Source organism: Dendrobates tinctorius, unplaced genomic scaffold, assembly GCF_039654945.1.
Source record: "Dendrobates tinctorius isolate UK_male_01 unplaced genomic scaffold, ASM3965494v1 ptg000197l, whole genome shotgun sequence".
NCBI classification, from domain to species: domain Eukaryota; kingdom Metazoa; phylum Chordata; class Amphibia; order Anura; family Dendrobatidae; genus Dendrobates; species Dendrobates tinctorius.
In genome coordinates, this window is record NW_027361864.1 from 4,750,308 (window position 1) to 4,765,086 (window position 14,779).

The window sequence follows — 14,779 nt, forward strand, 5'->3', positions numbered from 1 at the left end:
ACTGGAGTCTGAGCCTATCATGTGTGATACTGTCTGATACACCGGAGACTGAGCCTATCATGTGTGATACTGTCTGATACACCGTAGTCTGAGCCTATCATGTGTGATACTGTCTGATACACCGGAGACTGAGCATATCATGTGTGATACTGTCTGATACACCGGAGTCTGTGCCTATCATGTGTGATACTGTCTGATACACCGGAGTCTGTGCCTATCATGTGTGATACTGTCTGATACACCGGAGTCTGAGCCTATCATGTGTGATACTGTCTGATACACCGGCGTCTGAGCCTATCATGTGTGATACTGTCTGATACACCGGAGTCTGAGCCTATCATGTGTGATACTGTCTGATACACCGGAGTCTGAGCCTATCATGTGTGATACTGTCTGATACACCGGAGTCTGAGCCTATCATGTGTGATACTGTCTGATACACAGCAGTCTGAGCCTATCATGTGTGATACTGTCTGATACACAGGCCTCTGAGCCTATCATGTGTAATACCGTCTGATACACTGGAGTCTGAGCCTATCATGTGTGATACTGTCTGATACACCGGAGACTGAGCCTATCATGTGTGATACTGTCTGATACACCGTAGTCTGAGCCTATCATGTGTGATACTGTCTGATACACCGGAGACTGAGCATATCATGTGTGATACTGTCTGATACACCGGAGTCTGTGCCTATCATGTGTGATACTGTCTGATACACCGGAGTCTGTGCCTATCATGTGTGATACTGTCTGATACACCGGAGTCTGAGCCTATCATGTGTGATACTGTCTGATACACCGGAGTCTGAGCCTATCATGTATGATACTGTCTGATATCCGGAGTCTGAGCCTATCATGTGTGATACTGTCTGATACACCGGAGTCTGAGCCTATCATGTGTGATACTGTCTGATACACCGGAGTCTGAGCCTATCGTGTGTGATACTGTCTGATACACTGGAGTCTGAGCCTATCATGTGTGATACTGTCTGATACACCGGAGTCTGAGCCTATTATGTGTGATACTGTCTGATACACCGGCATCTGAGCCTATCATGTGTGATACTGTCTGATACACCGGAGTCTGAGCCTATCATGTGTGATACTGTCTGATACACCGGAGTCTGAGCCTATCATGTGTGATACCGTCTGATACACCGGAGTCTGAGCCTATCATGTGTGATACTGTCTGATACACCGGCCTCTGAGCCTATCATGTGTTATACTGTCTGATACACCGGAGACTGAGCCTATCGTGTGTGATACTGTCTGATACACCGGCCTCTGAGCCTATCATGTGTGATACTGTCTGATACACCTGAGTCTGAGCCTATCATGTGTGATACTGTCTGATACACCGGAGTCTGAGCCTATCATGTGTGATACTGTCTGATACACCGGCCTCTGAGCCTATCATGTGTGATACTGTCTGATACACCGGAGTCTGAGCCTATCATGTGTGATACTGTCTGATACACCGAAGACTGAGCCTATCATGTGTAATACTGTCTGATACACCGGAGTCTGAGTCTATCATGTGTGATACTGTCTGATACACCGGAGACTGAGCCTATCATGTGTGATACTGTCTGATACACCGGCGTCTGAGCCTATCATGTGTGATACTGTCTGATACACCGGAGTATGAGCCTATCATGTGTGATACTGTCTGATACACCGGAGTCTGAGCCTATCATGTGTGATACTGTCTGATACACCGGAGTCTGAGCCTATCATGTGTGATACTGTCTGATACACCGGAGTCTGAGCCTATCATGTGTGATACTGTCTGATACACCGGCGTCTGAGCCTATCATGTGTGATACTGTCTGATACACCGGAGTCTGAGCCTATCATGTGTGATACTGTCTGATACACCGGCGTCTGAGCCTATCATGTGTGATACTGTCTGATACACCGGAGTCTGAGCTTATCATGTGTGATACTGTCTGATACACAGCAGTCTGAGCCTATCATGTGTGATACTGTCTGATACACAGGCCTCTGAGCCTATCATGTGTAATACCGTCTGATACACTGGAGTCTGAGCCTATCATGTGTGATACTGTCTGATACACCGGAGTCTGAGCCTATCATGTGTGATACTGTCTGATACACCGGAGACTGAGCCTATCATGTGTGATACTGTCTGATACACCGGAGTCTGAGCCTATCATGTGTGATACTGTCTGATACACCGGAGTCTGAGCCTATCATGTGTGATACCGTCTGATACACCGGAGTCTGAGCCTATCATGTGTGATACTGTCTGATACACCGGCCTCTGAGCCTATCATGTGTGATACTGTCTGATACACCGGAGACTGAGCCTATCGTGTGTGATACTGTCTGATACACCGGCCTCTGAGCCTATCATGTGTGATACTGTCTGATACACCTGAGTCTGAGCCTATCATGTGTGATACTGTCTGATACACCGGAGTCTGAGCCTATCATGTGTGATACTGTCTGATACACCGGCCTCTGAGCCTATCATGTGTGATACTGTCTGATACACCGGAGTCTGAGCCTATCGTGTGTGATACTGTCTGATACACCGGAGTCTGAGCCTATCATGTGTGATACTGTCTGATACACCGGAGACTGAGCCTATCATGTGTGATACAGTCTGATACACCGGCGTCTGAGCCTATCATGTGTGATACTGTCTGATACACCGGAGTCTGAGCCTATCATGTGTGATACTGTCTGATACACCGGAGTCTGAGCCTATCATGTGTGATACTGTCTGATACACCGGCGTCTGAGCCTATCATGTGTGATACTGTCTGATACACCGGAGTCTGAGCTTATCATGTGTGATACTGTCTGATACACAGCAGTCTGAGCCTATCATGTGTGATACTGTCTGATACACTGGAGTCTGAGCCTATCATGTGTGATACTGTCTGATACACCGGAGACTGAGCCTATCATGTGTGATACTGTCTGATACACCGGCGTCTGAGCCTATCATGTGTGATACTGTCTGATACACCGGAGTCTGAGCTTATCATGTGTGATACTGTCTGATACACAGCAGTCTGAGCCTATCATGTGTGATACTGTCTGATACACCGGAGTCTGAGCCTATCATGTGTGATACTGTCTGATACACCGGAGTCTGAGCCTATCATGTGTGATACTGTCTGATACACCGGAGTCTGAGCCTATCATGTGTGATACTGTCTGATACACCGGAGTCTGAGCCTATCATGTGTGATACTGTCTGATAATAATAATAATAATCTTTATTTATATAGCGCCAACATATTCCGCAGCGCTTTACAGTTGAACAGTTTCAAACACAACAGTCATAAGTAACAACGTTAACAATACAATAATTAAAGCGAAATAAGACGACCCTGCTTGTGGAGCTTACAATCTACAATGAGGTGGGGGAGATACAAAGCACAGGTTTGTATTTACAATGATGTATTTACAATGACGGTCCAGCCATCTTCAGGGGGTGGGGGTCTGATACACCGGAGTCTGAGCCTATCATGTGTGATACTGTCTGATACACCGGAGTCTGAACCTATCATGTGTGATACTGTCTGATACACCGGAGTCTGAGCCTATCATGTGTGATACTGTCTGATACACCGGAGTCTGAGCCTATCATGTGTGATACTGTCTGATACACCGGCGTCTGAGCCTATCATGTGTGATACTGTCTGATACACCGGAGTCTGAGCTTATCATGTGTGATACTGTCTGATACACAGCAGTCTGAGCCTATCATGTGTGATACTGTCTGATACACTGGAGTCTGAGCCTATCATGTGTGATACTGTCTGATACACCGGAGACTGAGCCTATCATGTGTGATACTGTCTGATACACCGTAGTCTGAGCCTATCATGTGTGATACTGTCTGATACACCGGAGACTGAGCATATCATGTGTGATACTGTCTGATACACCGGAGTCTGTGCCTATCATGTGTGATACTGTCTGATACACCGGAGTCTGTGCCTATCATGTGTGATACTGTCTGATACACCGGAGTCTGAGCCTATCATGTGTGATACTGTCTGATACACCGGAGTCTGAGCCTATCATGTGTGATACTGTCTGATACACCGGAGTCTGAGCCTATCATGTGTGATACTGTCTGATACACCGGAGTCTGAGCCTATCATGTGTGATACTGTCTGATACACCGGAGTCTGAGCCTATCGTGTGTGATACTGTCTGATACACTGGAGTCTGAGCCTATCATGTGTGATACTGTCTGATACACCGGAGTCTGAGCCTATTATGTGTGATACTGTCTGATACACCGGCATCTGAGCCTATCATGTGTGATACTGTCTGATACACCGGAGTCTGAGCCTATCATGTGTGATACTGTCTGATACACCGGAGTCTGAGCCTATCATGTGTGATACCGTCTGATACACCGGAGTCTGAGCCTATCATGTGTGATACTGTCTGATACACCGGAGACTGAGCCTATCGTGTGTGATACTGTCTGATACACCGGCCTCTGAGCCTATCATGTGTGATACTGTCTGATACACCTGAGTCTGAGCCTATCATGTGTGATACTGTCTGATACACCGGAGTCTGAGCCTATTATGTGTGATACTGTCTGATACACCGGCATCTGAGCCTATCATGTGTGATACTGTCTGATACACCGGAGTCTGAGCCTATCATGTGTGATACTGTCTGATACACCGGAGTCTGAGCCTATCATGTGTGATACCGTCTGATACACCGGAGTCTGAGCCTATCGTGTGTGATACTGTCTGATACACCGGCCTCTGAGCCTATCATGTGTGATACTGTCTGATACACCTGAGTCTGAGCCTATCATGTGTGATACTGTCTGATACACCGGCATCTGAGCCTATCATGTGTGATACTGTCTGATACACCGGAGACTGAGCCTATCATGTGTGATACTGTCTGATACACCGGAGTCTGAGCCTATCGTGTGTGATACTGTCTGATACACCGGCCTCTGAGCCTATCATGTGTGATACTGTCTGATACACCGGAGACTGAGCCTATCGTGTGTGATACTGTCTGATACACCGGAGTCTGAGCCTATCATGTGTGATACTGTCTGATACACCGGAGACTGAGCCTATCGTGTGTGATACTGTCTGATACACCGGCCTCTGAGCCTATCATGTGTGATACTGTCTGATACACCTGAGTCTGAGCCTATCATGTGTGATACTGTCTGATACACCGGAGTCTGAGCCTATCATGTGTGATACTGTCTGATACACCGGAGTCTGAGCCTATCGTGTGTGATACTGTCTGATACACCGGAGTCTGAGCCTATCATGTGTGATACTGTCTGATACACCTGAGTCTGAGCCTATCATGTGTGATACTGTCTGATACACCGGAGTCTGAGCCTATCATGTGTGATACTGTCTGATACACCGGAGTCTGAGCCTATCGTGTGTGATACTGTCTGATACACCGGCCTCTGAGCCTATCATGTGTGATACTGTCTGATACACCTGAGTCTGAGCCTATCATGTGTGATACTGTCTGATACACCGGAGTCTGAGCCTATCATGTGTGATACTGTCTGATACACCGGCGTCTGAGCCTATCATGTGTGATACTGTCTGATACACCGGAGTCTGAGCTTATCATGTGTGATACTGTCTGATACACAGCAGTCTGAGCCTATCATGTGTGATACTGTCTGATACACTGGAGTCTGAGCCTATCATGTGTGATACTGTCTGATACACCGGAGACTGAGCCTATCATGTGTGATACTGTCTGATACACCGTAGTCTGAGCCTATCATGTGTGATACTGTCTGATACACCGGAGACTGAGCATATCATGTGTGATACTGTCTGATACACCGGAGTCTGTGCCTATCATGTGTGATACTGTCTGATACACCGGAGTCTGTGCCTATCATGTGTGATACTGTCTGATACACCGGAGTCTGAGCCTATCATGTGTGATACTGTCTGATACACCGGAGTCTGAGCCTATCATGTGTGATACTGTCTGATACACCGGAGTCTGAGCCTATCATGTGTGATACTGTCTGATACACCGGAGTCTGAGCCTATCATGTGTGATACTGTCTGATACACCGGAGTCTGAGCCTATCGTGTGTGATACTGTCTGATACACTGGAGTCTGAGCCTATCATGTGTGATACTGTCTGATACACCGGAGTCTGAGCCTATTATGTGTGATACTGTCTGATACACCGGCATCTGAGCCTATCATGTGTGATACTGTCTGATACACCGGAGTCTGAGCCTATCATGTGTGATACTGTCTGATACACCGGAGTCTGAGCCTATCATGTGTGATACCGTCTGATACACCGGAGTCTGAGCCTATCATGTGTGATACTGTCTGATACACCGGAGACTGAGCCTATCGTGTGTGATACTGTCTGATACACCTGAGTCTGAGCCTATCATGTGTGATACTGTCTGATACACCGGAGTCTGAGCCTATTATGTGTGATACTGTCTGATACACCGGCATCTGAGCCTATCATGTGTGATACTGTCTGATACACCGGAGTCTGAGCCTATCATGTGTGATACTGTCTGATACACCGGAGTCTGAGCCTATCATGTGTGATACCGTCTGATACACCGGAGTCTGAGCCTATCGTGTGTGATACTGTCTGATACACCGGCCTCTGAGCCTATCATGTGTGATACTGTCTGATACACCTGAGTCTGAGCCTATCATGTGTGATACTGTCTGATACACCGGCATCTGAGCCTATCATGTGTGATACTGTCTGATACACCGGAGACTGAGCCTATCATGTGTGATACTGTCTGATACACCGGAGTCTGAGCCTATCGTGTGTGATACTGTCTGATACACCGGCCTCTGAGCCTATCATGTGTGATACTGTCTGATACACCGGAGACTGAGCCTATCGTGTGTGATACTGTCTGATACACCGGAGTCTGAGCCTATCATGTGTGATACTGTCTGATACACCGGAGACTGAGCCTATCGTGTGTGATACTGTCTGATACACCGGCCTCTGAGCCTATCATGTGTGATACTGTCTGATACACCTGAGTCTGAGCCTATCATGTGTGATACTGTCTGATACACCGGAGTCTGAGCCTATCATGTGTGATACTGTCTGATACACCGGAGTCTGAGCCTATCATGTGTGATACTGTCTGATACACCGGAGTCTGAGCCTATCGTGTGTGATACTGTCTGATACACCGGAGTCTGAGCCTATCATGTGTGATACTGTCTGATACACCGGAGACTGAGCCTATCATGTGTGATACTGTCTGATACACCTGAGTCTGAGCCTATCATGTGTGATACTGTCTGATACACCGGAGTCTGAGCCTATCGTGTGTGATACTGTCTGATACACCGGAGTCTGAGCCTATTATGTGTGATACTGTCTGATACACGGGAGTCTGAGCCTATCATGTGTGATACTGTCTGATACACCGTAGTCTGAGCCTATCATGTGTGATACTGTCTGATACACCGGAGTCTGAGCCTATCATGTGTGATACTGTCTGATACACCGGAGTCTGAGCCTATTATGTGTGATACTGTCTGATACACGGGAGTCTGAGCCTATCATGTGTGATACTGTCTGATACACCGGCATCTGAGCCTATCATGTGTGATACTGTCTGATACACCGGAGTCTGAGCCTATCATGTGTGATACTGTCTGATACACCGGAGTCTGAGCCTATCATGTGTGATACCGTCTGATACACCGGAGTCTGAGCCTATCGTGTGTGATACTGTCTGATACACCGGCCTCTGAGCCTATCATGTGTGATACTGTCTGATACACCGGAGACTGAGCCTATCATGTGTGATACTGTCTGATACACCGGAGTCTGAGCCTATCGTGTGTGATACTGTCTGATACACCGGCCTCTGAGCCTATCATGTGTGATACTGTCTGATACACCGGAGACTGAGCCTATCGTGTGTGATACTGTCTGATACACCGGAGTCTGAGCCTATCATGTGTGATACTGTCTGATACACCGGAGACTGAGCCTATCGTGTGTGATACTGTCTGATACACCGGCCTCTGAGCCTATCATGTGTGATACTGTCTGATACACCTGAGTCTGAGCCTATCATGTGTGATACTGTCTGATACACCGGAGTCTGAGCCTATCATGTGTGATACTGTCTGATACACCGGAGTCTGAGCCTATCATGTGTGATACTGTCTGATACACCGGAGTCTGAGCCTATCGTGTGTGATACTGTCTGATACACCGGAGTCTGAGCCTATCATGTGTGATACTGTCTGATACACCGGAGACTGAGCCTATCATGTGTGATACTGTCTGATACACCTGAGTCTGAGCCTATCATGTGTGATACTGTCTGATACACCGGAGTCTGAGCCTATCGTGTGTGATACTGTCTGATACACCGGAGTCTGAGCCTATTATGTGTGATACTGTCTGATACACGGGAGTCTGAGCCTATCATGTGTGATACTGTCTGATACACCGTAGTCTGAGCCTATCATGTGTGATACTGTCTGATACACCGGAGTCTGAGCCTATCATGTGTGATACTGTCTGATACACCGGAGTCTGAGCCTATCGTGTGTGATACTGTCTGATACACCGGAGTCTGAGCCTATCATGTGTGATACTGTCTGATACACCGGAGACTGAGCCTATCATGTGTGATACTGTCTGATACACCTGAGTCTGAGCCTATCATGTGTGATACTGTCTGATACACCGGAGTCTGAGCCTATCGTGTGTGATACTGTCTGATACACCGGAGTCTGAGCCTATTATGTGTGATACTGTCTGATACACGGGAGTCTGAGCCTATCATGTGTGATACTGTCTGATACACCGTAGTCTGAGCCTATCATGTGTGATACTGTCTGATACACCGTAGTCTGAGCCTATCATGTGTGATACTGTCTGATACACCGGAGTCTGAGCCTATCATGTGTGATACTGTCTGATACACCGGAGTCTGAGCCTATCATGTGTGATACTGTCTGATACACCGGAGACTGAGCCTATCATGTGTGATACTGTCTGATACACCTGAGTCTGAGCCTATCATGTGTGATACTGTCTGATACACCGGAGTCTGAGCCTATCGTGTGTGATACTGTCTGATACACCGGAGTCTGAGCCTATTATGTGTGATACTGTCTGATACACGGGAGTCTGAGCCTATCATGTGTGATACTGTCTGATACACCGGCATCTGAGCCTATCATGTGTGATACTGTCTGATACACCGGAGTCTGAGCCTATCATGTGTGATACTGTCTGCATGACTGGGTGTATCTAAGCTTAGGATGTATTCCGCCTCATGCATCCTCGTGTAGTCACTACCACAATATTGGTATTATCTCCTTGGTTTTGAGCGTCAGCTCTCAGGGTCACTTGTGGTAAATAATCCCTGTATCCGCGGTGTAATGAGTATACGCTGTATACAGCTTTTGTGCCATCCTCCGGGGAGTCATCCCATCCCCCTCAGTGAGCTGTGTCCTCCGCTGTCACCCCGTCCTGCTCTCACTGCACACCGTCCCTGGCTGGGCACATACACTGTGTGAATGGCAGCTGGCATTAGATGGCACATTTGCAAGAGGCGGGATTGGGCAGCATGATGAGCTGGGCCTGCGGGGCCGTGCAGTGAGGGGTTAATGCAGCTTCTTCTTCCCGCCCTTCCTCCATCCTTCTCCTCCGCCTATCCGGAGCCGCTGTATCCCTGCTACCTAGCAGCTTCTCCCTCCTCTCCGCCTGGACCTCCGTGAGTGGCGCGGCGCTGGGCAGAGGCAGTGCTGACGTCAGCCCCGCTGCACTGGAGGACTGGGATGGTGGGATGGTCGCGGCCGCCAGGAATGTGATGCACACAAGGAGCCATGTTAGGAAGAGCCGAGCAGTGAGCTGGTGAGTGCGGGGCTGGGGTCTGCGGCGGCCCCCGGCGGCCCTGTGTGCAGGCGGCTGTCATCCTCCTCACAGGCTGCGCTGGGTGTGTGGCTGCCTCCATTGTGTGCAGTTATGTGCCAGCAACGCCGCTGCCTGTGTGTCACCGTGTGCAGCAGCGACAGGACCTGCGCCTGCAGCCACACTGGGTGTGTGTGTATCCACCTATGTGTGTGTGTGTGTCTGTGCGTCTGTGTGTGAGTATGCCTATATATGTGTGTGTGCCTATGTGTGTGTATCCACCTGTGTGTGTGTATACGCCTGTGTGTGTACACGTGTGTGTATCCACCTATGTGTGTGTGTATACGCCTGTGTGTGTACACGTGTGTGTATCCACCTATGTGTGTGTGTGTGTCTGTGCGTCTGTGTGTGAGTATGCCTATATATATATGTGTGTGTATCCACCTGTGTGTGTGTATACGCCTGTGTGTATCCACCTGTGTGTGTGTATACGCCTGTGTGTGTACACGTGTGTGTGTGTATCCACCTATGTGTGTGTGTACGCTTGTGTGTGTGGTGTGTCTTGTATAGTGTGTGTATGCCTGTGTATATGTCTATATGTGCATTATATAGTGTATGTACACCTATGTGTGTCTTACAGTTGTGCTCAAAAGTTTACATACCTCGGCAGAATTTTTGCTCTCTCGGCCTTTTTTCAGAGCATATGAATGAATGATAACACCAAAGCTTTTTCTCCACTCATGGTTAGTGGTTGGATGAAGTCATTTATTGTCAAACTACTGTGTTTTCGCTTTTTAAATCATGATGACAACCCAAAACATCCAAATGACCCTGATCACAAGTTTACATACCCTGGTGATTTTGGCCTGATACCATGTACAGAATTTGACACAAATTGGTTTCAATGGCTACTAAAAGTAACATCCTCACCTGTGACCTGTTACAAATGCCAGGAAAATTGTTCGGAATGCAAAGAAAAACCCACAAATAGCATCAGCTGTAATACCGGACTCTCTGAAAACTAGCAGTGTGGCTGTTTCAAGATGCACAATAAGAAGGCACTTGAAGAAAAATGGGCTGCATGGTCGAGTCGCCAGAAGAATGCCATCACTGCGCAAATGCCACAAAGTATCTCACCTACAATACACAAAACAGCACAGAGGCAAGCCTCAAAACTTCTGGAACAAGGTGATTTGGAGTGATGAGACAAAAATTTAACTTTTTGGCCACAACCATAAACGTAACATTTGGAGAGAGATCAACAAGGCCTATGATGAAAGGAACATCATTCCTACTGTAAAGCACAGAGGTGGATCGCTGATGTTTTGGGGATGTGTGAGCTACAAAGGCACAGGAAACTTGGTCAGAGTTGAAGGAAAGATGAATGCAGCACGTTATCAGCAAATACTGGAGACAAATTTGCAATCATCAGCCCGGAAGCTGCGCATGGGACGTACTTGGATGTTCCAACATGACAACGATCCAAAACACAAGGCCAAGTCGACCTGTCATTGGCTACAGCAGAACAAAGTGAAGGTTCTGGAGTGGCCATCTCCGTCTCCTGACCTCAATATCATTGAGCCACTCTGGGGAGATCTCAAACGTGTAGTTCATGCTAGACAGCCCTGGAATTTACAGGAACTGGAGGCTTTATGCCAAGAAGAGTGGGCAGCTTTACCATCTGAGAAAATAAAGAACCTCATCGACAACTACCACAAAAGACTTCAAGCTGTCATTGATGTTAGAGGGGGCAATACACGGTATTAAGAAATGGGGTATGTGAACTTTTAATCAGGGTCATTTGGCTTTCTTCTGGCGACTCCACCTTGCAGCCCATTTTTCTTATTGCGCATCCTAATACAGCCACACCGCTAGTTTTCAGAGAGTCCAGTATTTCAGCTGATGTTATTTGTGGGTTTTCTTTGCATTCCGAACAATTTTCCTGGCAGTTGTCACAGGTCACAGGTGAGGATGTTTCCTTTAGTAGCCATTCAGACCCATTTGTGTCAACTTCTGTGCATGTTATCTGGCAAAAATCACCAGGGTATGTGAACTTTTGATCAGGGTCATTTGGATATTTTGGGTTGTCATTATGATTTAACCCAAGTTAGTGACGGAGCCAAATTTTGGAAATCTGACTATTGTCCCTTTATGTCGTAATAACTCTGGAACGCTGCAACAATTTCCAGTGATTTTGAGATTTTTTTTTTTGTGACACATTATACTTTATGATAATGGTAAATTTAGGTTGATATGTTTTGTGTTTATTTATAAATAATATCAGAAATTTGAGAAAAATGTTAAAATGTTATTTTATTTTGTTTGCATTTTAGGAGGTTTAAAAATGTAGTTGTAATTTTTCATTTTTTCAAGAATATTTGCAAAATGTATTTTTTTAGGGACCTATCCAGGTTTGAAGTGACTTTAGGGGTCCTATATATTGGAAAACCACAAATGTGATACCATTTTAAAAACTGCACCCCCTGACATATTGAAAACTGCAGTCAGGTAGTTTATTAACCCTTAAGGTGATTTTCAGGAATTAATGCAAAGTGGCATGATAGGAATGAAAAAATGTGTATTTTTACCACATAAATGCCGCTAACTTCTGAACAGGTAACAACAGCAGTCAGACTCTAAGGCCGCTATTTGGCAGTGATTTGCCATGGCAAACATCAGGACCACACAATCATGATGTTAGGGCACCAATGGGGATAAAGAGGGAGCCCCCACATGCTGTTAACCATTTATATGATGTAGTCACTATTGACAGCAGCATCTAAGGGGTTAAACAGATATGGACGGTGACAACACTGATCGTGGCTGATGCAGCAAGTTGTTAGCTATAGTGTACAGCCTACAGCTGCTGGATTGTCACCTGTGCGGGGAGGCTAGTCTTTTATAACTCAGGTCAGTAAAAAGACGTATTGGCGGTCATTAAGGTTTTTAAAAAGCGAAAACACAGTAGTTTGACAATAAATGGCTTCACCCAACCACTAACCGTGAGTGGAGAAAAAGTATTGGTGTTATCATTCATATTCTCTGAAAAAAAGCCAAGAAAGCAAAAATTCTGCCGGGTATGTAAACTTTTGGGCACAAGTGTATCCCCCATCATGGTATACGTCCCCCATCCTGGGATATATATCCCCCATCCTGGTATATATTTCCCCCCATCCTGGTATATATAGTCCCCATCCTGGTATATATGTTCTCCATCCTGGTATACGTCCCCCATCCTGGTATATATGTCCCCCATCCTGATATATATATACCCCATCCTGGTATATATATCCCCCATCCTGGTATATATGTCCCTCATCCTGGTATATGTGTCCCCCATCCTGGTATATATGTCCCTCATCCTGGTATATGTGTCCCCATCCTGGTATATGTGTCCCCCATCCTGGTTATTTATGTCCCCCATCCTGGTATATATATCCCCCATCCTGGTATATATATCCCCCATCCTGGTATATACAGTTGTAACCAAAAGTATTGACACCCCTGCAATTTTGTCAGATAATACTCAGTTTCTTCCTGAAAATGATTGCAAACACAAATTCTTTGGTATTATTATCTTCATTTAATTTGTCTTAAATGAAAAAACACAAAAAGAATTGTCCTAAAGCCAAATTGGATATAATTCCACACCAAACATAAAAAAGAGGGTGGACAAAAGTATTGGCACTGTTCGAAAAATCATGTGATGCTTCTCTTATTTGTGTAATTAACAGCACCTGTAACTTACCTGTGGCACCTAACAGGTGTTGGCAATAACTAAATCACACTTGCAGCCAGTTGACATGGATTAAAGTTGACTCAACCTCTGTCCTGTGTCCTTGTGTGTACCACATTGAGCATGGAGAAAAGAAAGAAGACCAAAGAACTGTCTGAGGACTTGAGAAACCAAATTGTGAGGAAGCATGAGCAATCTCAAGGCTACAAGTCTATCTCCAAAGACCTGAATGTTCCTGTGTCTACCTTGCGCAGTGTCATCAAGAAGTTTAAAGCCCATGGCACTGTGGCTAACCTCCCTAGATGTGGACGGAAAAGGAAAATTGACAAGAGATTTCAACACAAGATTGTGCGGATGTTGGATAAAGAACCTCGACTAACATCCAAACAAGTTAAAGATGCCCTGCAGTCCGAGGGTACAACAGTGTCAACCCGTACTATCCGTCGGCGTCTGAATGAAAAGGGACTGTATGGTAGGAGACCCAGGAAGACCTCATTTCTTACCCTGAGACATAAAAAAGGCCCAGTGTGAGAAAGCTGGGTCTCCCTCAGAGGTCATGGGTCTTCCAGCAGGACAATGACCAAAAACACACTTCAAAAAGCACTAGAAAATGGTTTGAGAGAAAGCACTGGAGACTTCTAAGGTGTCCAGCAATGAGTCCAGACCTGAATCCCATAGAACACCTGTGGAGAGATCTAAAAATGGCAGTTTGGAGAAGGCACCCTTCTAATATCAGGGACCTGGAGCAGTTTGCCAAAGAAGAATGGTCTAAAATTCCAGCAGAGCATTGCAAGAAACTCATTAATGGTTACCGGAAGCGGTTGGTCGCAGTTATTTTGGCTAAAGGTTGTGCAACCAAGTATTAGGCTGAGGGTGCCAATACTTTTGTCTGGCCCATTTTTGGAGTTTTGTGTGAAATGATCAATGTTTTGCTTTTTGCTTCATTCTCTTTTGTGTTTTTTCATTTAAGACAAATTCAATGAAGATAATACCAAAGAATTTGTGTTTGCAATCATTTTCAGGAAGAAACTGAGTATTATCTGACAGAATTGCAGGGGTGTCAATACTTTTGGCCACAACTGTATATCCCCCATCCTGGTATATATGTCCCCCATCCTGGTATATATATCCCTCATCCTGGT

General features: G+C 46.1%; 1 protein-coding gene across 3 annotated transcripts in view; it reads left to right on the forward strand.

The window, feature by feature from the left end:
• Positions 1 to 9,692: 9,692 nt before the first annotated feature.
• Positions 9,693 to 14,779, forward strand: part of RUSC2 (RUN and SH3 domain containing 2) — a 106,270-nt gene continuing 101,183 nt past the window's right edge. The window contains exon 1 of one of the 3 annotated variants that reach the window (XM_073553160.1): positions 9,693 to 9,904. The gene's annotated coding sequence lies outside the window, so the exon portion shown is untranslated. The remainder of the gene's footprint in view (positions 9,905 to 14,779) is intronic. The other 2 variants (XM_073553162.1, XM_073553163.1) reach the window with 2 other exon arrangements.